The 23,933-nt window shown below is 42.6% G+C and overlaps 1 long non-coding RNA gene and 3 pseudogenes across 1 annotated transcript; all 4 read right to left on the reverse strand.

Moving 5' to 3' along the window:
- Positions 1-1,690: 1,690 nt before the first annotated feature.
- On the reverse strand, positions 1,691-10,027 carry LOC143680664 (protein FAM162A pseudogene; annotated as a pseudogene).
- A 980-nt stretch (positions 10,028-11,007) lies between these two features.
- Positions 11,008-13,275, reverse strand: LOC143684405 (uncharacterized). The gene is made up of 3 exons (XR_013176028.1): positions 13,220-13,275; positions 12,318-12,397; positions 11,008-11,339 (listed from the first exon to the last, which is right to left on the reverse strand). It is a non-coding gene; the product is annotated as an uncharacterized LOC143684405 (long non-coding RNA).
- Positions 13,276-18,067: 4,792 nt separating this feature from the next.
- On the reverse strand, positions 18,068-18,632 carry LOC143684410 (ubiquitin-conjugating enzyme E2 E1 pseudogene; annotated as a pseudogene).
- A 4,129-nt stretch (positions 18,633-22,761) lies between these two features.
- Positions 22,762-23,312, reverse strand: LOC143684419 (putative ribosome biogenesis protein RLP24 pseudogene; annotated as a pseudogene).
- Positions 23,313-23,933: the final 621 nt, after the last annotated feature.

Consider the following 23,933-nt stretch of genomic DNA (forward strand, 5'->3'; position numbering starts at 1 on the left):
TGCCTGAGGCTCCTCTGGGGACTTTTGCTTTTCAGAATCTCCGGATGAGAAGCGGATCGAAGTCCTCTCCTTTTGTAGTTCCCATAAGTCTGAGGAAAAGCTTCTCTCAGGCGCCTCACCCTTCCCTGGGAATTTTGTAGGGAGGTAGCACAGGTTCCCCTTAAGAGTCTTCTCTCACTACAGATCTTCCCTTTTGCCCTGAGAAGCTGGGAAGAAGATGGCTTTGGTTTGCTGTTTCCCCACTCCTCCTACTCCAAGAGGCACTCCATGTCTTAGGGACTAAAGAGGGGGTGTGGGCCAAGGGAAGGACAGTATAATGCACGATGTGATTTCTAAAACAATAAATTAATTCTTCGCATGTGCTTTTGGGTTTTTACTTTTCACCTTTTCTTTATCAGCTTTTTTTTCCTGCTGCTTTCTCTGTTTTAAAAGGCTGCCCCCATATTATTGCCTGTTTTCTGACACATTGATCTAATTTATCTGTACTGCGATATTCATTTCTGTGATGGTTTTAGTTATTTCTCCAATTTATTTTCTTAATCTCATCAGCCAAGTTTTCCTCTCCTCCCACTCTTTCATTGTTTCTATTTTCTTCTCTTCCCTGTTCTTTGATCTCCTGGTTCATGGAGCACATGCTCTATTAGGTTTTTTTTTCTTTTTGAAGCTTATTCATTCGTTTAGCAATTATTTATTGAATATTTTCTATGTAGAGGTGCTTTACCGGGTACTGGACAATATTGATGGAAATGATGGCATGGCTTCTAATTTTCGTGGAGTTTAGGAAACAATGAGTTAGAGAAGATCTTGTCTGTATTTTTTTTTCTTCCAGTTTTCTGGAGTATATGTATGGTCAGTCTATTGCTTATTGCATTCTTTTCCTTATCTAATATCTTTGGTAACATTTATGTGTAGCTCCCGCTTTGGAGATTTTTAGTATGTCATTCTTTTTTTGCTTATGTTTTAATGCTAATTTAATAAGAAAATTCGTTAGAGAGATTTTCACAGCTGAGAAATTTAGTGCAAAAGCAGCAGGAAAAGGACGAGCAGAAGAGGTGACTGTGTTCACCCCAAACAACTCTATGATGCTGGATTTCTAAGTCCTCAGTAACTCATGAACAGGCCACTCTCATCACCTTGTCAGGCACTTTTAAAAAACGGCTCTCTTAGAAGCTACTAACATGCCCTAAGATGATGACAGTGCTGTGAGTATACAGAAGAGAGAGAAATAAAAGAGCCAGAGGGCATTGTGACCTTTGGGGAGGAAACACCTTGGTAATGGAAATAAAAGATGAGCTACTAGACTCTCAGAGAAGAGCTATTATTAAAATTGAATCTTTCAATTTCTCCAAAATGATGAAAGGCTGCATTTTACTTGGATCAAAGCCATTAAACATTGGTAAGTCATTCTTTAAGAAAATGTATTGCAACCCCTAGAGAGAAACCAGTAAATGGAATAAGTTTGTACAAACTGTACTTTCAGGGTGGGCAGTGGTGGTGCAGTGGCAGAGCTCTCTCCTGCCGTGCCAGAGACCCGGTTCATTTCCCGGTGCCTGCCCATGTAGAAAAAAACAAAAAAAAACTGTACTTTTATGAAATGGATCGCTATACCAAATTCTTTTCAATACATTCTTGTTGCTACAACATTACTCCTGGATTTCACAATCCAGCCAACATGGGTATCTTTGCTCCTCTATTTTGTCTTCATAGCTGCTTCCTCTTTCAGATGAGCTTTCTTTTGTAAATTCAGACTTGACAGCCTTCTTTCCCTCAATAATCATCAAGATGCATCCTGCCACTGTCAGGGCAATCATTACATAGCTGATTTTCACCTGGGTGTTGATCTTTGCAGCATTGAGCATCTCAAATGAGATAGTCTCTGGGATTTCGTCTTTCTTTTCCAAGTGACTTGACCATAACAGGATCTTCCTCTCCCAGCTGGTAGGTTCGTGTAATGGTGCTCTGTGGCTTCATGAGTGGGATGGAGCTTTGGGACATTCCTGTGGCTTGGTGCAAAATCCACTTATTCTCTTCAGATCAGTATTTCTGGTGAGCCTTTGGCATGAGGAAGCATCTCTTTGACATATCTAAAACAACTTCTCGCTGCCAGGCACAGACTGCCGAGGGTCCCTATGACTGCCCAGCGTCTCCATGGCCACTGAGGGTCTCCTTGGTTGAGACTGCCTTACTGGGCCAACCAGCACAGGCCTTGGAAAGCAGCTGCAGTGTGGGAGGGAACCAATGTCATTGTTCTTCAATGGAGGAGAATCTGTCTTGACCTGCTTATTTGGAGTGGCTCCCTTTTGACTCTCTAGTTAAGAATTGCATTCTTAAAACTGGAGCTAGAGGGCTGGATGTGACAAGTTGATGGAGTCTGTGTGGTAGTTTGTCTGAAGGGTTGGGGAGTGAGCTGGGGAAGTGGGCAGCTGGCATCCTGAATTCTGGTATGCTGTCTCTGAACACATCCCCCTATTACTCTTGAACCCTGTGTCCAGGAAACATCTGGAAACCAGGCCCTGTATGGGGGCTCGATGGTACAGTAAGACAAGACGTGGACACCTGTATGTTTGGCTCAGTAAAAATGTTTCCTTTTTGGTCATGAGGTCAATCCTTGCTTGGTGACATCTACTCGGCCCAACCCTGGCCCCATACATAAACAGCATGTGGTATAAGGTGCTGTGTCTCCTGGCCGATGGAGCCCAGGACCTTAGTCAGGTTGGGGCTGGAGACCCTCTGGGGGTAATCCAAAAGTAAAGCTAGTAATGAGAGTGAGGAAACAGAACCATTGGGACTATCAGACTTCCCACAGGTTCTTACCAACGGTGTGATAGTTAGATTCAGTTGTTACCTTGGCCAGGTGAAGGCACCTAGTTCTCTTTGCTGTGGACATGAGCCAATGGTACATGAACCTCATCTGTTGCTGATTACATCTGCAGTCGGCTAGGGGGTGTGCCTGCTGCAGCGAATGATGTTTGATTTAATTGACTGGTGCTTAAATGAAAGAGCTCAACGTAGCACAGCCCAAGCAGCTCAGCATACCTCATCTCAGCACTCACAGCTCAGCCCAGGCCTTTGGAAATGCAGAAAGGAATCACCCCGGGGAAAGTTGTGGGAACCCAGAGGCCTGGAGAGAAGGCCAGCAGAGACCATCCTGTGCTTTCCCACGTAAGAAAGAACCTCAGTTGAAAGTTAGTTGCCTTTCCTCTGAAGAACTAACAAGATGAATCCCCTTTTATTGAAAGCCGATCCATCTCTGATGTGTTGCATTCTGGCAGCTAGCAAACTAGAACAAATGGTGTATGCAAGAACTCATTTTTAAGAAAGAAAGCAGGAAAGTTGCCTGTCCCACAGGCTGCTCTCTCTGGAATGGGCTCCTCATTTCAGTTTGGAGTGACTGCTCCGAGGCGGCCAGGACATTTCATAGTCATCTCTCAGTCCCCTTCTCTCCCCTTCTGAATGCAGAGGACTGGACAAGCAAGCTTGGACTTCAGGCCCATCTTCACTCTGTGACCTTTGGGCTGGGGTTTTGGCCATTTCCTGGTCACTCTTTAGGTGGAGTTTCTGAGTTTCAAAGTTCTCTTTGTTCTTTTTGGTGGCATCAGGAAGGGTAGTTAGATATGCATTTTCCCACCAAGTTTCTGGATGTTCTTTCTCTGTTTTTTTTTTTTAATTTCTGTAATTATTATAGTTGTATCCCTTTTCTTATTTCTAATTTCCTGTATTTGTTACCTTTTAATTATTTTTCTTGGTTAAAATAGCAGAGATTTGACTTTGTATTTCCCACTCCCAAGAATAGGAAATGGCCAATCTGCTGAAAGCCAACTGATTCATCAAAGGGTCAATTCATCAAATGACAAATTCATTGTCATCTTAAAACTTACCTATTTACCGAAACTTTGTTTTAAGGAACATATACTTCTTTAAAATACATGGTGATTAGGAATATATTTGCTTTTCTTTATATTCCCTAGATCACATTCATTCAACAAATATTTGTTGATCACTGTTTTTAAGAGCTAAGGATGCAGCAATAAACAAAACAGGTGAAGTTCCTGCTTTTATGGAGATCACATCCTAGAATTAAAACCGTGGGGGGAAGTCTTCTCTGACAGCACAGCATCTGGGCAGAGACTTTGTAAAGGTGCAGGAGGGAGCGTGTTGTTTTCTGGGGGAAGAGGCCCCAGGCAGGGGCAGCTGTGTATGGAGGAGCCCTGAAGAGGAAGAGGTTGGCTGCAGGAGTGGCCAGAGGGCCTGTGTGGCTGAAGAGATCTCCCAGGGGCCACAGGAGAGTGTTAGGAGATGAGGGTGAGGGGAAGAGGGATTGCCAAGGCAGGGACGGGAATTGCTGTTTCATAGATGTTGATAGGGAGGGATTCACTGAGAAAGACATTTGAGGGACATCAGAAGTGTGGTGCAAAAGCCTTGAGGCCATAGTTTGCTTTAGGTATTCAAGGGATAGTTTAGGGGCCCTGAGCCAGACAGGGAGGCTTAGGTGAGGTCAGAGATAAGGGGATTGGGGAGGGGGGCGGGTGGGGCTCCAGAGGCCAGAGCAGGCAGAACTATTTTAAGGATTCAGGTTTTTCTGTGGAAAAAGACAGTAAAGCCATTGGAGGGTTTTGGGCAGAAAGTGACATGATATGACGCATTTTAAACGAACCGAGTGGCTGCTATGTGGTGAATACGGGAAGAAGCAGGGAGCTCAGTTAGGGGGTACTGCAAAAACCAGGTGGATGAAGATGGTGGCTTGAACCAGGGGGAAGTAGTAGAGGTGGTAAAAAGTTGTGGGATTCTGATTCTAATTTTAAAGTACAACAAGCCAGAACTGCAGAAGCACTAGATTTCACTTTGCAGAAAGAGGCGAGTCAAGGATGCTTGCGTTTTGGCTCAGACTCTTGTGGAAGAATGCTGTTGCCATTTTCTGAGGGAGGGGCGGGTGTGGGGTGTTGGGTAGTGATTTGGGAGTTGAGGTTTGGCTGTGTTAGGTCTGAAATGCCCGTTGGACGTCCGGGCCGAGTCACAGGTCTCCAGTTCAGGGAGGTGAGGAGCCTGAAGCAGAGTGGCCAGTGAGGCAGGAGGAAAGCCAAGAGGGACCTCCCCAAAGCCAAGGGGATGGGAGGGTGTTTCTGGAAGTAGGAAGGATCTGCTGTGCCAGATGCCACCTGGAAGTGGAGCCACGGAGGCCTGAGCAGTGGCCGTTGGCCTTGATGCCACTGGGTCACAGGAGACCAGGATAAGAGTGGATGAGAGCTGATGGGGGGAGCAGTGGGACCCAGACCTAAGTGAGGGGGTTCAAGAGGATAGGAGAGAGGAGTTGGGGATGGTATATACAGGCTTCTCTTGGAAGAGTTTCCTTGAAAAGAAGAGCAGAGGAGTGTGGCGTAGCTGAGGAAGGGAATGTGGGTGGAGGGAGGGCTTCTTTCAATAGCGTGTTTGTATGCTGATGGGAATAGTGATGACACAGCAGCCAGGGGGATGTCCTTGAGTAACCAGATGGGATGGGAGTGCACCGAGGGGGAGGCTGGTCTTTGCTGGGAGCATGGACAGTGGCTCCCTAGTGACACAGGCCAAGGCAGGCTGGCAGATGTGGGATGGGGGTGGGTGCACCAACTCATTTCCATTTGCTTCTGTTCCCTCCGTGAAGCAGGCAGGAAACAAGGCCCTCAGTGGCAAGTGCAGAAGGAGGACTTGACTCTCAGGGAATTGGTTTCTTGCAAGTGGACCCAGAGCCCAGAAACCAACCCTTGGTGGATTTATCAGTGCACAGACTTTGTTTTATCAATCGCTAGCTGCTCCTTTTATCTTTATTAATTTCTTCCTTCCTCCTGATTCATGTTTTGTTACTCTGTTGAGCGCTTGGTCAATTTTTCCATTTCTTCTCATTTAACAATGAGAGCATTTAAGGCCATGAATTGTCCTTTGAGCTCAGCCCCTGCCCTGCCCCTGTCCCTTCAGAAGGATGCTGCAGGATGAAAGAACTTACTCAGCTTGGACTCCAAATACATGTTCAAGTTGAATGACGTATGGTCTGTTGCAATGATGAGGACCCACCCTCCAGATTCTCTTTTTCTAATTTTATGGCTTTCCCAGAACCAGAAAATGTGTGGGTCACACACCCTGCCCTACTGCACAGTTACACCAAATCTCTTGGCTTGATAGTGTGTGATGCTTTTTTCCAGTGTGGCTTATAATGGATGAACTATTTAAACCTTGGGATGAAAATGTAAACAAACATTTTCCTTATGTGTAGGAACGTATCCTAAGTGATCCAAGTATTTAGAGTTTATTATCAGGAAAGACTATTAAATCTCTTTGTGGCAAAACTTGTGTACCATCAAGTCTCTGCATCTTTACCATCTGTAATCTCTGAAATGTTCTGTGTTTAAAGAATTAGACTGTGCAATGTCATTACAAGTACATAAACATATAGATGAAAAGATATGAGGGCATGCACCACAGTATGAGCCGTAGGTAATTCAGGGTAAGTGGCTTCCAGACAACTGCTTTCCTTCTCTATATTTTCCCTCCATTTTTCAACTTTTCCACAATTAATATGTATGCATTTCTTTTATAATTTTAAAAGTATTTTAGAAGGATAGAAAATTTAAGTTTGTATATTCCATGTAAATTACAATTTTGTAAAAAAAAAAAAAAAAAATGTGTGTTTAAAATGCTGGGAAGAAATATGCCAAAATGTTAACAGAGCTTTTTCTGGGTGGTGATATAATGGGTGAGCTTTTTTCCCTTTTGTTTCTGTGTATTTTCTAAGCCTTTAGGTGTGCATCATAAATTGATTTTACTAATATTTATTAATTTCAACCTATTTTTATTAATAAAAATTATTAATTAATTTATAAAATTCTACCAGGATGTGCTAGGTATGGACCTGTTTCTTTTTACTGATGTTTCCTGTAGTGTAGAGAGCCCTTTGAATCTGAATATTCAGATCTTTCCTCACCTTGGGACAGTGTCCCTCAGTTATGTCTTTGATCATTAGCTCTGATCTAATCGTTCTTGTTTCTTTCTCAGGAACACCCTTCATTCTTGAGTTTTGATCTTTGGTATCTGTACCTTTATATCTATCATCTCTTGCATCTTTTAATCTCTTTGTTAGTGCTCAAAAGTGAACTACTTCTACCCTGGAGATGGGACCAAGACACTCACACCCATTTAGGAGGAGCTCAGAAATCCACTGCCGATGGAGCACAACTGCAGGGTGTAAAATAAGTGAGGGGTTTCCATTCGATTCAGGAATCCTGGTGGCAGGGTACTGGGGTCTGGCCTGCAGGAGCAGCAGGGTGGGCCTGCCCCACCGACACAAGTGTTCCTGTGAGGACCAGAAGCCTCCTGGGGAGTCCTTCTGCCCCTGCGGGGGGCCAGGGGTCCTGGTAACAGCAAGCCTGGAAGGAGTTGTTTCCCTGCAGCACAGGCAGCTTGCTCTGTCCTCCAGTGCACCCCAACACCTGCCTTCTCTGAGCTTCCCGTTCAGTGTGTCTGGGTCACTGGTGCTCGGGGCTGGGGAGAGGGGCTCCCATCAGGGGTGACTGGACTCTTGAATGGTTCCGTTCTTTTGGTTTGGTTTTCTCAGCCAAATTTCCCAGGGGATGCATGGTAGTAGGCATTTGTAAAACCTCACAGGACCGTATAGCACAAAGAATGAACCTTACTATATGCAATTTTTAAGAAACACCCAAATTCAGGGCTCTCCTGGTAAGCTCCAGTGGAATATAGAGCTCAGGCCTGAGGCCACCTCTTCTACCAGATTTGACCAGGCAGTGATTATTTAGAGGTATGGTATTTAATTTCCAAACAGTTGGTAACGTTCCAGTCATCTTTCTGTTATTGATTTCTAGCTTAATTCCACTGCCTGAGAACGTACTTTGTGTGGTTTCTATTTTTTTACATTTGTGTTTTATGGCCCAGAATGTGGTCCCGGTGTCAGTATTCCACGTGCACTTGAGAAAAAGGTGTGTCCTGCTCCTCTTGGATATACTTTTCTGCACGTGTCCATCAGACCCAGCTGACTGATGGTGCTGTTGAGGTATCTCTGTCTTTACTGATCCCTGCCTCCTTGACCTGCCGTTTAGTGGACAGGAGATTATTAGAGGCTCCAGTCATTATATTCTGTTTATTTCTCCTCTCAGCTTGTTGCATTTTGTCTCATGTATTTTGATGCTGTGCTCTTAAGTACATAAACATTTAGGAATGTTACATTTTCTTGGAGAATTGACCTCTTTGTCATTATGTCGTGTTTCCTTTCATCTCTGATAATCTCCCTTTGTTGAAAATTAATATAGCTACTCTAGTCTTTTAATTAGTGTTAGGATGATATATTTTATACCTTCATTAAGATATACTTCATATAAAATATAATTCATCCATTTTAGTGACTATTTCAGTGATTTTAGTATATTTACAGAGTAGTGGTGCCATCACCATAATCTAATTTAAGACCATTTATTTTCATCACCCCAAAATGAAACCCCACATTTTATTAGCAGTCATTCCTCCTTCCTACTTCCCCCACCCCATCCCATCCCAGGAAACCATTAGCCTATCTTCTGTCTCTATGGATTTGCCTGTTCTAAGACACTCCACATGAAAAGCATCCTACAATCTGTGGTCTTTTGTGACTGGCTTCTTTCACTTAGCTTAATGTGTTCAAGGTTCATTCATGTTGTGGCATGTATCTGAGCCTCATTGTTTTTTATTGCCAAATATCATTACATTTATGTATAGACCACATATTTTTAGCCATTCATCATAGAAATGTAGGTGGTTTCCACTTTTGGGCTACTAAGAATAAGGCTGCTCTAAAATTTGTGTGCAATTTTTGTCCGGAAACATGTTTTCATTTCTCTTGGATATATACCTAGGATGGAATTGCTGGGCCATAGGGTAACTCCATGTCTAATATTTTCAAGACCTGCCAGACTGTTTTCCAAAATGGCTGCATCATTCTATATTGTTACCAGCAGTGTGTGGGAATTCCAGTTTTTCCACATCTTTATCAATACTTTTCATTGTGGTTTTGATTTGTATTTCTCTAAAGACTAATGATGTTGAGAAGTTTTTCTTGTTTTTATTGGCCATTTGTGTATCTTCTTTGGAGAAATGTCTAGTCAAGCCTTATAACCACTTTTTTGATGGAATTGTTTGCCTTTTTATTGTTGACCTATAAGAGTCCTTTGTATATTCTGGAGTCATATTCCTTATCTGATATATGATTTGCAGATATTCCTCCCATTGTATGGGTTGTCTTTTCACTTTCTTTATGATGACCTTTCAAGCACAAAATTTTTTAATTTTGATGAAGTCTAGTTTGTCTGCTGTTTCTGTTGTTGCTTATGCTTTTTTATTTTTTACCTTTTTAATTGTGAAATATATACAAAAATAGCAGTAAATTTCAAAGCACACCACAATAATAATTAGTTCTATAACAGATTTCAGTTTGGTATAGGTTACAGTTCCACAATTTTAGGTTTTTCCTTCTAACTGTTCCAAGACACTGGAGACCAAAAGAAATATCCATATAATGATTTAGCAGTCATACTCACTTGTTAAATCCTATCTTCCCTATTATAACTCCACCTTCTTCTTTGATCTTTCTCCCACCTTTTAGAGGTATTTGGACTATGACCATTCTAAAGTTTTCATGTTGGCAAGGGTTGTTGATAATATGGGATAGGGGTTGGAACTAGTTGATGTTCTGGAGAGGCTGGCCTCTCTGGGTTTCAGGACTTATCTGGCCGAGGAACCCATCTGGAGGTTGTAAGTTTCTGGAAAGTGATCATAGTGCATGAAACCTTTGTAGAATCTCAGATAGAGCCCTAGGTGTTCTTTAGCATTGGCAGGAATCATTTGGTTTGGGTTTGGCAAACCATGATAAATAGTTGAAGCGTATGTAAGAGTAGCCTCCAAAGTAGCCTCTTGACTCTGTTTGAACTCTCTCAACCACCTTATTTGTTTCAATTCTTTCCCCACCTTTGGTCAGGAAGGCATTGTAGGTCCCATGGTGCAGAGCCAGGCTCATCCCTGAGAGTCATTTCCTGAGTTAGCAAGGAGATTTTCTCCCTGGATGTCAGGTCCCATGTAGAGGGCAGGTAATATATATATCTTTTTTTTTTTTTTTTTGCATGGGCAGGCAGGAAATTGAACCCAGGTCTCCAGCAATGGCAGGTGAGAATTCGTCTTCCTGAGCCACTGTGGTCTGCCCAGGGTAATGATTTTAACTTGCATAGTTGGGCTTAGAGAGAAAGAGAGGCCACATCTGAGCAACAAAAGAGGTCCTCTGGAAATACTCTTAGGTATAGCTATAGGTAGGCTTAGCTTCTCCGCCACATAAATACGCTTCACAAGAACAAGTTTCAGGATCACGGGCTTGGCCTATTGACTTGGGAGTCCCTAATGTTTGAGACAGTATCAGGGATTTCCCTGGTGGTAAAATTTAATTGTTCCATATTTTTTCTCCTATCCCTCAAGGGACTTTGCCAATACTTTTTAATTATCTGCTCAACATACCCTGGGATGTATCCGGGCATTACATTAATCTATACAGATTTACAAGCCCTCATTCCCATTCTGGACTCCATGTGTTTGGGTTGTTTAAATGAGCTACCCAGACAGGTTGAGTTAGATTAAGTGTTACAGAAAATGTGGGTTCTAGACACAATAAACCTCTCTTCCTTTGTCTCATAGCGTAGGTCAAGGTCTAAAATACAATGTCCTCTTTACCCCTGTATTCTGATTTACCATAGTCCCAACCTGCCTTTGTTCTCATATACTATGTATTTTAAAATAATGTAAGTGCACCTTAAAATAATACTATACCACTTCTTGTGTAGTGCAGGCACCTCATTAGAGTGTTCCCAGTTCCTCCCTTCCATCCCTCATGCCATGGCTGCCATTCCTTTCACTTATCTGTATGTTACAAACACATAACACACAGTTACTGTTGCTTTAAACAGTTTTCTTTTAGACCAATAAGAATTCCAAAAAAGATGTCATCTTGTTTCCATTTATTTCTTTTCCAATGCTCTCCCTTTCTATATGTACATCCAAGTTTCTGACCTAAATAATTTTCCTTCTGCTTGAAGAGCTTCTTTAACATTTCTCACTGACAAGGAATTCCCTCAGTTTTCTCCCTCCGAGGAAGTTTTCATTTCTCCTTCACTTTTGAAAGTTAATTTCACTGGATATAGAATTTTAGATTGATGATTTCTTTCTTTCAACACTGAAGATTTTTTCTAATTTATTCTTGCTTACACGGTTTCTGATGAGAAGTCTGCTGTAGTCTTGTTCCTCTCTAGGTAAGATGTTCCTTCTTCTCCAGAACTGGGCCTTTGCTAGGGATAAGATGCAGCTTTTCTCCCGTCCATGCCAAGAAGGGACCTTTCTCAGATCCTCAAGGCAAAGGCCACGAGTCAGGAGCATAGCGAGGGGAGTAACGTGTCTAGGGAATGTGGATGTGAAGGCAAGTAGAAGGAGTTGAGGGCAGAGAAGGTAACTGGGGCTAGACTGTGTAGGGCTTTAGAGGCTTGGACTTGAGTAAAAAGGGGAGTCACAGAGGGTCTAGAACAGAGGAGCAACAGCTCGTGTATGTTTCCTAAGCATCGCTCTGGCTGCTGGGTAGAGAGTGGACTGTAGGGAAGGAGAGGGAGAACTGTGAGGCCCACAATGCTAGTTTGGACCCCAGGATGGGAGGAGTGGGGGTGATAAGAAGTGATAAGATTCTGAACATATTTTCAAGGTAGAGCTGACTGATTTTGTTAAACATTGGGTGAGGAGTGTGAGAGAAAGAGAGGAGTCAAGGAGGATGATGGAGTGTTTGGCCAGATCCCAAACTGGAAGGACGGAATTAGCCTTTAACTGAAATGCGAGAAAATATGGGAGGAGCATTTGCAGGGAGGATAAGGAGTGTGGTTTTGAACGTGCAAAGTTGTATGTGCCTTTTCGTCTTCTGACGAGAGAGCAATATCAAGGAGGCAATTGGGTGTATGAGTCAGGAGTTTAGGGGAGAGGTCATGCTAAAGACAGAAATTTGGGATATGTCAGCCTATAGATGATATTAAAGAGTAAGATGAAATCTCCTAGAGAGTAGGGATGACAGGATAACCAAGGCGGATCCAGGGCTGAGCCATGGGATGCGTCACAGTTTACAGGATGTTGAAATAAGGAGGAACCAAGCAAAGTGGCTAGTGAAGAAGGAGGAGAACCAGGCAGTACCCCAAGAGCCAAGTGAAGAAAATGTTTTAAGGAAGGGGAGGGATTGGATGTGTCAAACACTGCTGAGAACATGAGAAAGCTGAGCACTGAGGACTGACCATTCGATTGGGCAATGGGAAGCCATTAGTTCCTTGCAACGGCAGTTTTACTGGAGGTGATTCTCTCCAGCCACATTCATCTGTGCAGGAAGAGCAAGCAAGAGTTAGATTAAACTAAGGCTGGAATTTTGCCAGGTGAGAGAAAGAGGCAGGGAGTTGATGGTGTATGTAAGGGAGTGATCATTATGGTAAATCACAAATTCCAAACTAGATAAATAAGAAAGTGACGGATGACGAAGAGGCGATAGGACTGGTAGATCATAGGACCTGGCTTCTAGTCTGTGGTTATTTCTCTGCTCAGAATCTATTAATGACTCCTCATTACTTATTTAACACTTTCAACAGAAATCAACAACTGTTCAGGATAACACTAGGCAAAGGACTGCGTTAGATGGTGTGGCACAAAGACCCTGTGCCGTCTAGGGGTGGTAGGTGTGTAACTCAAGAAGAAAAGTATGCCATGTACCATGATAAAAACATAATTTATTTTGAAATGAATCTAGACTCTTTGGATGGCTGTTCAAAAGTCTCCACAATGGAATGCTAATCCACTTTTCTGGTTTTACTCCCCTATACTCCTAAACAAATCCAGTGTGAGCTCACCATCATTCCATGAACTTGTTCTCTCCCTCTCCCTTCCCCTACACCTTTTGCATGCTGGTGATATTCTTCCGGGAATGTCTGTCTATGTACCCTTCCCCCAATCCCAGCAAATCTCTCCATTCTAAAGACAAAGCTCAAATGAGGAATCCAGACAACCTTCCTGATTTCATTAGCAGGAAGGTGTTCTCTGTCCTCTCATCCATCACGCAGCATCTATCCCACGCAGATACTTGTCTCATCTCTCCCAGAAGACAGCACCAGCATTTTCCCATATGTCTGTCTGTACAGGGGTGTCCTACCTTTTATGTAAAGCAGTAAGGAAAGGTCTTATTGGCAAGAAGAATATAGAACTAGGTTAGGGTTGCCATGGACACAGTATTTTCTATTGTTGGCAACTTTGGTCTCCATGGTGAGCTCATGCTTGGAGCTAGAACCTTAGAAAGGCTTGAGATGGGATTTTTAAGTGCGGCTTATCTAATATTTTTTTTTTTTTTTTAAAGGAAAGACAGAGAGAAGGAAGGAAGGATAGAAGGAAGGAAGGAAGGAAGAAAGGGAAACATTTTTAAACATTTTCTTGTTTTATTGTATTCTGTTTCTCCGTTTTTGTTACATGGGCTGGGGCCGGGAATCGAACCGAGGTCCTCCGGCATAGCAGGCAAGCACTTTGCCCGCTGAGCCACCGCGGCCCGCCATTATCTAATATTTTAATGTGCATGGTGGTGGCAGTGGGGCAGAGGGCAGGAGAAAGAGGACAGAAAGACAGGGAAAAGACCAAAAATATGTGGCTTTCCAGTGAGTTCCACTGGAAAGTGGAAAATATTTGTCCACATACAAATATTATACCTTAAATTAGATTAAATTGTGTTTTAGAAACAGTGATATCCATTACTGTTAAGGCTGCAACATGACTTCCTCTACCATCTGACTCCCCCCACATACCCCTGCAATCTGTGGCATCTCTTAAAATGACCAACTGAGTATGAAAAGTGGGAGAAAATAATTTCTGCAATCAGAGATTTAAAGGAATGTGTACTAAATGTGGTGCAGGTAGGACCATCCAGAAGAGATTGAAGGTGGACTGTCTACTCCACCTCCAGGTAGGCGGGTGAGAACTGGATGGAATCTTTTGAGTGGTGAGGGATGGACATAATGCTTTGTGGGCACACATGGGGCTTTCAACTCTTGGAATCCCTTTTGTCCAACATTTCTAGGTTGGTCTTTAGCCACATAAAGTATCAGCCTTAAAGAGGTAGGATACAGCGCCAGTGTGACCCTGGGGTGGGCCACATGGTGTGCTAGAAATAGAGTCAATTCATGGGACAGAGAAGAGCAGAGACAGAGTTCCTTTGCTGGGAGGATACATGGATCTGCTTTCCTCCTCTCTCTTGCCTGTTTGCTGGGTTGTAAGACTGGAAATGCAGGTTTATATCAACTGGCCCTCTATCCCAAGAATTGAGAGGAAGATACTAAAAGCAAAGATGATGCTTTTCCTTATCCACCATCCAAAAGCCAGATTTAGATTGACTCTTCTTTGCTCAAAAGTTAGTAAAAAGATTAAAACCTAATATAAAGCTAAGAAAATATTTTATAGCTAAAAAATGGAGCACATAGTAAAATGCAGAAGAGGAGAGTTTTTTGGAAACATTCAATTCAAGAAAGAGAAGCAAATTTTAGAAAGCTTCTTCACTGTGTTCTCAGTATAATTAAAGTATGGCCTGGAAGTAAGAGATGAATGGTGGATGGTAATATAGCAGAGATGATAAGGTGGTGGGTGGCAGCAGCAACCCAGTGTGGAGAGGTGTGGGAATGTGGAATGAAAAGTATCATGTTACCAGATAAAGAGAACAGGGCTTCATCTGCGAAAATCCAAGTCTGCATATCACCCAGAAAGATTATAAAGCATGCAGAATACAAAGAAGGTCCATTTCATAGAAGCTTAGGGCTAGAAAAAAATAATTTTTCTTCATCTATTATAGCTGCACTATATGTGTAGAAAAAAAGTGTTTTGGCAGATTAGCTTTGTCATTGCAAAATCTGTGTAGGATTTCTTTCACTTGCCAGTTTTCTTGAAAGAACATTTTTGTGATTTTTCTTCAAACCCCTCATTTTTCAGCTCTTGCTGTTCTCTTGAACAAAAGCAAGTCTCTTTGATTTGGTCTGATGCTTTTAAGCAGAGCAGAATTTTAGCTATCTGAAAAAACAAAACAAAACTGACTCTATCTGTAGGAGGATTGTTATAAGGCATGAAACTTCATAGCCATTAAGCAAAAAACAAAAAAAAATGCTGATAGTTATGCTCATTAAAGATAATTATAACATTTAAGTTTAAGGGCATAAATTGGGCAAGTGGGTAATTTAATCTGGCAGACATCAAAATTACATTTAAATATTTGAGAAGGGAGACAGAACACAGAAATGGCTTGTTGGATGGTCTCAAGACTTTTTTGAACACCTTTCCAATACTTGAGAATATTTCCTTTAATTTCTTATCCCTTTCTCTGTTTGGAGTCAGGTTCATCTGAACTTGCTGACTTGGTTTACACTCAAGTGTGGTTATAGTTGCTTCAGTTATTATTTCCATCACAGTGTGAATATCTCAACTCCAAAGCCACTAGAATTTAGTGTGTTCTTATTATGGACAAGCAAAATTAGGAGGAATTTGAATGACTGCAGCTAGTTCCTTGGTTTTCTGACTGGGCCACAGAGCTAAGGATTCCTGAAAGCTGATCCAAAAAAGGATTTAGTACTTGGACATTTCCTTTAAGAAGCAACCTGCAAGACTTTGCAGGAACTGAGCCTCATTTTTCTCATGTGCAACACAAGGAGTTTTAATTAGGTCTTTGTTTAGGACAGAGGGTCCCTAAGCAGTAATGGAGCCCCTTGAGCCATAGTCAATTTTCCACATATATTCATGGAAATTAGACTTAGCCATGATCAGCTTCTTTGCTTCTGGTGTTAATATCCTTCCCATCTCTCTGATTTCTGCACAAGTGTCATTTCCTCAAGATTGCAATTTAACATATCATTATCAGTTGATTTGATTAATATTTGGGTTCTCTGCTGGTCTTTGAGCTCCACAAAGGCAGGGATGATGCTGGGTTTTGCTCACTATGGCATGCCTAATACTGGCAGGATACTTGGCTCATAGTAGGTACTCAATGAATATTTGTTGAATGCTGAGTGTATGAGAACACAAGGGATGCTTAGGGGAAAGGAGGTCCAGGGTGATGCAAGCATTGGAACCACTGGTCTCTGTCAGTGCTCCCACTCAGTGTCTGTGGTGGGACGTTCTCCTCCTTAAACACATCTACCTTGCTCACTCCTCACCCTTCGAGGCCATCAACCCAGTGTGCACCCACCAACCCCTGGCTGCTGATTTAATTTTCATGAGTTCCTCTTAATCCAGAATCTCTGAGTTTAAGAATATCTCCAATTTAGAGAACAAAGAAACATTAATCACCATTTCTAGGTCTATCTCTTAGGAATTGAGATAGACCTAGAAATGGTCTTTTTTATTATGAAAAATTTCAAACCCATAGAAAACTTGAAAGAACAATACCATGAATATTCACCTACGTTCATTGGTTGTGAACATTTCGCCAATTTATTTTATATTTCTCTTTATATGTTTGTGCTGATTTGAAAGGATTATGTACCCTAGAAAAGCCATGGTTTAATCCTGATCCAATCTTATGGGAGCAGCCTTTTAATCTCTATTCAGCAATGCAGGTTGGACTCTTTTGATTAGATTATCTTCATGGAGATGGGACACACTCTTTCTTTAGCTGAACCAACTGAAAATAAGTTATAGACATAGTAACATTTCACCCCTATATACTTCACCATGTATCTCCTAAAAGTAAGTACAGTTTCTCCTCCCTTGGCTTTTCAGAGCCAAGATGTTGAATATCAATATAAAAGGCTAATATATAGTCCATATTTAAATTTCCATCCTTGGTCCAATGATATCCTTTATAGTGTTGTTGTTTTTAATCCAGAATCTAATAAAGGATAATGCATTGCAGTGAGTTGTCATGTCTACTTATTCTCTCTCGGTCTAGAACAGTTCCTTCCACGTTGTCTGGCATGGTCTTTATGATGGGAATTTTTGGAGGTCCAGGCTGTCAGGCTCATGAATGTCTGAGCCCATATTGATTATTACATTAGAAGGTGAAAACAGCAATTTTTCAAATTCTGTCATTCCTTCTGTATGTTTCAGTTGGCATTATTCTGAAGAGAATTGTTTTTCCTTATACTTCCTACCTTCTTTCCTTTTTGATAATTGCTGAGGACTCATGGTTTCTTTTTTAATGCAGTGTATGTTATTTTTAAATTGTTTTAAACTCATTGCTTCATAATGTATTATAACTATCCATATTTATTTATTGATTTGATGCTCAAATTGCTCCAAATTTGGCCAGTAGGAATTCCTTCAAACTAGGTTCTGTTCCCTTTTTTTTTCCTGTTTCAAACCTTTATTAATCTTTTCACAATAAAGTAGATTGGCATATAAAATGAAATACACAACTACTCATTTCCTATATAGTGTCTCATAGCATGTGTCCATTTTATATATATGAGATTAAAGTCTCTAAAGACCTCAGTTAAATACTAATGTTTCCTCCCAAGAAGGAAAAACAAATTCCAATTTTTTTAAAACAAGTGTGTAGTCTTGGAAGGACTTTGCATAAATATCTGTGTGCGAGACTGTGCAACAGGACTAGATACAAAAACTCAAAAATGGACAGCACAATACTACCTAATTGTAATGTAATTATGTTAAAACACTGAATGAAGCTGCATCTGAGCTATAAAAAAAAAAATGTCTGTGTGCGTAACCTGTACAAATTAGGCTGTTTTAATTTGTATACTTTAAGAAACTGAGCTCACATGTCTAAGTGTACATTCTTTTCTGTACTAGATTTCAGCTAATATTGCAGAACCAATGAGTTTTAAAAGATACCATTGCCAATTCTGTCTACAGTAACAAGATACCTTGAGTCACAGTAAAATTTTAGGAAATAAGACTGAATAATATCTGCTATAGAAATTCCCTACTCTTTACCAACCCTTACCCTCCCCCCATAAAATCATGAGTAGCTCTTTTCTGTGCCAGACAAATAACGTAAGAATTTTGAAAACACAATTTATGTAGTGTCTCTGTCGGTCCACTGTCTGGCCATTCTGTCATGTTTTGCTCTGTTGGTTATATACTTAGTAGAAATACTTCCCACCAAGGGATCAGCAGGATGGCAGTCTGTAAGAGGTGAGCGGATAGAAAGGAGGGCTTTAGAAATGGTTAGTGCTGGGCTCCAATTATCTTTCAATATGTCTAAGCAAATAACTCCTTGACTGTTAATCTTAACGATGCTAGATTCTTGTCCGAAATGCAACCTTTGGAGGTTTGAAGGGATATTCTGGTGTAAAAGTGAGATCAAGGAAGGATGCACCACCCCCATACACGCCTCCTGGAGGCCCTAGATCTTCATTCATAATATTTTTGCCTTTGGGGCCAGCACTGCAGTTAGGCGGAGGGTCTAAAGTGACGTTCCCGTGTACCTCCTGAGTCCTCTCGGCGCTGGTGGAGAGGAGTTTGGATCATGCTGACTTTACTCTCCTTCTTCCTGGGGGTGTTTGTCTGTTTCTTGGTTTGCTGGTTGGAGGATGAAGATGAGGAGGAGCTGGTGCTGGCCTCGAGTCATCATCCGACATAGCGAACCCCGTTTCCTTTTGATGTGGCCCATGTCACACCACAGCCTCACTTGTAAAGCAGCACCTTGCTTTCACATTCCCCATTTGTTGCGAGTTGGAATCAGTCTTCTGCCCCTGCCCCCCTCACCTGTCCCAGCTGGAGACAGGGACTTGGCTTTACCCACGGAAGGGCAGGGCGCGGGGCCTTTGGGGAGCCTCATTCACAGACTGAATCCACCATTTCTCTCTCCTAGTGCCCAGCCCACCCCATGCCCTGAGCAACTGAATGATGATGGCCCTTTAATTCTTTTGGGGGAAGGGGGGGAAAGGGAGAGGGGAGGAGAAGGGAGGGGAGAGGAGGGAGAGAGAAAGAGATTCTAGGAAATGCCATCAAAATAAATAGTTTCAAAGGAAATGGGTGGCTTTTGTAAACACTGCTTGAAATTGCCTTAAGAATATGTTTCCAGTGGAATTTAGGGATGTTTTTCTTTTTAAACTTTCCTACCCTTATCACTTGCCCTTGTTCCTTCCCTTCTTTTCCTCCCTCGGCACCCCTCCTCCTGCACAGGGATCTTTATAGGAGACAGCGAGTAGGCAAGATCTTATATCATACCCAGAGCTGGAGGTGGCTAGAGGACATGTGTCGGCACAGTTAGGGGGGACAGTGCCCTGCCACTTGGCCTCGGGGCCCAAGAGGCACACTGAACTCTGAGCTCTACGGCAGCATGCTCTGTTGCCTACTGTCTTAGTTATTGCCACCATAATGCCATGCAGCAAACTCCCCCCCAGCCCGGAGCCCAGACAACCATTTATTTCCCACTCGTGGCCGAGGGCCGCCCACTCATGGCTGGGCTCCGGGCTCGGAGTGCATGTTGGGACCAGGTCTGATGTATGTTTTTCATCCTCCTTGGATCGTGGTTCCCTGGGTAGAGGTCACAGTAGAGGCCAGGTGCTCCCAGAGGTCCAAATAGAAACACACAAGACCCCTAAGACCCAGCTTGGAGGTGGCACGAGGTCATGTCTGTTCACACTCCTTTGGTCAAAGTGAGTCACATGGTCAAGTCCAGCGTCAACGAGGCAGGGGCTCGTGCCGCAGTGTGCAGGGGCTAGGGTCTGCTAAAAAATCACCCCCATTTTCACAGCCACCAGAAGTCACTGGCATCCCATAACCTTTATTTTCCATCTGTGAAATGGGAGGCACAATAACAATTTAATTCCCAGGGAGGCAGTGCGGTGATTACTGACACTTAGTGCTACGGGGTGACAGTGAGGGGTCGTTGTGACCACAGGGAGTGCTAAAGTCCCCGTTGTCTTCGTTCGCCAGGACTGCTTAACAAACTGCCCTGGACTAGTTGGCCTAGAAAACAGAAATGTATTATCTCACAGTTCTAGAGTCCAGAAGACTGAAATGAAGTGTGGACACAGCATGCTTCCTGGTGAAGGGCGAATCCACCCAGCCTCTCCTGGGATTCTGGCGGGAGGTGGCATACCAGTATCTGCCCCTACACATGGCCATCTGTCCCCCCCCCCGCACCCCCCCCAGACCCTCTGTGTCCAAACCTCCTCCCCTTCCAAGGACTCGACTCACATTGGATCAGGACCCACCAGAGTCCAGTTTGGCCTCATTTTCACTAATAACAACTATAAGATCCTATTTACAAGTAGTTCACATTTGCAGGACTGACGGTTAGGACCTAACCGTGTCTTTTGAGGGCCTGCAGTTCAATCCATGACAGCACTGTGTACAAACCTGAACTCTGATGTGTGGGGAAGGGAGAATTTCTGGGTCTGAAACTGCTCGTGCGTACATAGCTCCTTGGTTCAGAGAAATAAAAGCCCAACGCTGAAGGGTTCGTTTCCTTTGCAGACTGAGTCTGACATCTCCATCTGTCTGTGCAAAGATGAGGGGTGAGCGGTCGTCAGGCTTGCGGGAAGAAACCCTGGCATCCGGAGCTTTGAAAGCATGCTGGCTCCTCTGCCTCCAGCTGGAAGTAATCAAGGAGTGTTTCCTAGCAACCCTGGGAGAGACGTAGGCATTTAGAGCCTCAGTCTTTGTTACTGAAAGATGCCTGTTGCCCCAAGATTGAGGAGAAAATGCAGATGCTTGAACCACCACTAAACCAACTCCAGTGTCCAGGATCGCCATTCTTTGCCAAGAGAGAGGGAGAGGGAGAGAGAAAGGGACAGAGGGAAGAAGGGAGGGAGGGAGGGAAAGAGAGGGAGAGGAGAGAGGAAGGGGGGGAGAGAGAGGGAGAGGAGGGAGGGAGGGAGGGGAAAGAGAGGAAGAAAGGGAGGGGGAGAGGGAGGGGAAGAGAGGAAGAGGGAGGAGAGAGAAGGAGAGAGAAAATTCAGTGGTGCACTGGAGCCAGACATATTGGCTCATGAGAGCTGATTGTTATTTTCAGGAATTTTGCCAGCCAGTTGTTGTCATGTTGGTAACTTGAAATCAGTCATGATAGGAATATTTATACCATAGAGACCAGCAACCACTGCAAAGTCAGGGCTTTTCCCATAAAGAGCTGATTGTTAAGCATTGATCAGCACGTGACCAGCTGCACATAGTAGGATGTTCCAGTGTATCTACTGGGGGAAATATTTGCACCCCCTCCTTCTTTGTGTTCCAGCCTCTTTAAGGCACCATATTGGGTCACCCTCATTATTCATAAGACTGGATTGGAAAATGTGCCACATCAGTGGACTCTGGGCCTGGCCCGACTTTATAGTCCTGACCGTGGCCAAGAAGCTGGAACCTGCAGGCCCTTTCCCATCAGGAGTGGGGCGTGGCAGGGACCCAAAGCCCAGACTAGCCTCGCTTGACATTCAGCAGTCTTTGAGGGCAGGGGGAGGTGCACCATCAGTGCCCTGTTTAAAAGGGGGTGCTTCCCCTAATAAACAGGGCCCAACAGACGTCAGACTGTCTCCATCATTAATTCGGTAAGTCACATCTGCCTCAGTGCCCCACCGTGGGAATGGGCAGGAAGGAGAGCAGGTGTTCATCTCTAAGGTATCCTTGAATTTAATTTCAGAGCACAGGCATTTAGTATATTCTATTCTATCCAATCAGTAGGGATAGATGGATAAGGGTTTAGTTTTCTGCCCTGTGTAGTGTGGTATCATTCACTAAAATTAGCCACTCTTGAATTATGGTACCAAAGATTGCAAGTGTAAGAAGGTACACTGGTGTCACTTAACCACAAGTGTAAGAAGGTACACTGGTGTCACTTAGCCACAGTGGCAATGGCAAAGATAACACTAATGACGAGCATTTATTAAGCACTTGCTGTAAGCCAGGTCCCATGCATAGCAATTTATATGTATCACCTCATTTAATTCTTTTTTTGTTGTTGTTGTTTTTTTTGTTTTAGAAATGATTTTATTTCATGTGCAAATAATGAGCCAACACCTTACCCATAAACTCTATTTGCAAAAACAACAGCTTTTGTAAAGAAAAGAATACAGCAAAATTTAAAAGGCACTGGGATTCTTCTGCTTCTAAAGCAGTGCCAAGCTAGATAAATAAAACTTGTTCCAATAGGAATCTCAGATTAGTGGAAATTAATAGAGTTTTAGTGCCATTTCAGGAAAAGATAATTCAGTGCTCACTCACAAAATTCATAACTGGCTATCAGAACACTTAAACCAGGTTGGAACACTCCAACATAATTAGGCCTCAATCTCAGGGGGGCAAAATCTTAGATGCTAGTAAATCAAAACAGGAAATCTTAAAAACAAAAGTATCATTTGAGGCCCGTTTTCATACAGATTGTTAATTGCTTACTGTATTCTCCCGTTCTATAACATAAATAAAAGGAGTATTGCCAAGAAAGATTTTATGTATCATTAACCATGAAATTTTGTCATTTTCTTTATTATATAAATGACACCTAAGGCCATTATCCAAATGATATGACCATTTATGCCTCTAATTCACTTCTGTACTTACAGAATTTTCATGATTTATATAAGTACAACTTATAAGTGAAGGTTAAAGTTGAGATAAAATCTAACATCCATAACATCCGATGTTTTATAGCTAGCAATTTAGGAGGGATGTATTTTTAATTATCTTTCATTTCAGTGATCTTACGGTAAAAACAAATCAATAGTTTAGAAGTTCCAACTCCTCAGAAGAGATTTTCAAACACACATATAGAATGGTTACAGATAGTGAGCTTTTTAAGAAATATCTTCCAGGTCCACATCCTGTTGTAATTGCTGAACCATTTTTTCTTCCAGCTGTTTTCCTTTGCCTGCAAGAGGAGCCCGTATAAGATGGATGTTTTGCTTGACTTCTTTGATGTCCTGAACTTTCTGTAGTTCTTTATTTTTCTTTAATCTGTTCATTATATATTTAGCTTGGCGTTTTTGTTTAATTTCTTCAACTCTCTTCATTGCATCAATAGTTTTATTCCATAGCTCTCGCTGGTACTTGACAGGTTCATTTCTACGTTTTTCAAATTCAAATGAATTATCCACTGTAAGTTCTTTACCAGCTGCCTTCCTGAATGCTTTGGTCCACCTGACCTTGAGAGGATTACGCTTCTTTTTAAAGTTTTTATGACACTTGGATTTACAGAATCTGAACACCTTACAATCGTTGCGGACGAACATCATGCCATGGCCGGGATAGATTGGTCCCGAACAAAAATAACACTTCTCGATCCTCATATTGAACCCGCATGCGTACCCACAGCCAAAAGCCGAGTTCCTCATTTAATTCTTATAGCCACGATTATATACCAGCATATCTGCTTTACAGATAAAAATCCAAGGCTTGGGGAGGTTACTAACTTGCCCAAATACACACACAGCTAATGGTTGATGCAGCTAGGCCCTACTCTAGATCTTTCTAACTGCATGCATGTCCACACTCTTGAGGCCTTCCCTCTCATTCCAGGTAAGGTTGTTTGTGTTTAGAGGGGTGTGTGTGTATGTGTGTGTGTGAGTGTGTGTGTGTGTGTGTGTGTGTGTGTAGTGGGCATGGTGGAGACAGGAGAGTGTTGGGAGGTGGGTAATCTTTCCATTTCTAGCAAGATGTCTCAGCTAATATTGTCTAAGTATCTTGCTTATTTGCTGCTGTGTTGATTTTGTGGTGGCTTGGAGCTGTGCACTCCAGAAAAACATGTCCTTAATCTTATCCCCTTCCTGTGGGTATGAACCCACTGTAAACAGAACTTTTTGATGAGATTACTTCAGTTGAGATCAGGATGGGTCTTACTCCTGTTACTGGAGGCTTTATAGAGAAGGCCACAGAGAGAGAAGACCTGGGGGGAGCAGCCAGAGGCTGGCTGTCAAAAGAACCCAGAAGAGAAAGGAGAAAAT

The sequence above is a fragment of the Tamandua tetradactyla genome, chromosome 1 (genome assembly GCF_023851605.1).
Source record: "Tamandua tetradactyla isolate mTamTet1 chromosome 1, mTamTet1.pri, whole genome shotgun sequence".
Classification (NCBI taxonomy): domain Eukaryota; kingdom Metazoa; phylum Chordata; class Mammalia; order Pilosa; family Myrmecophagidae; genus Tamandua; species Tamandua tetradactyla.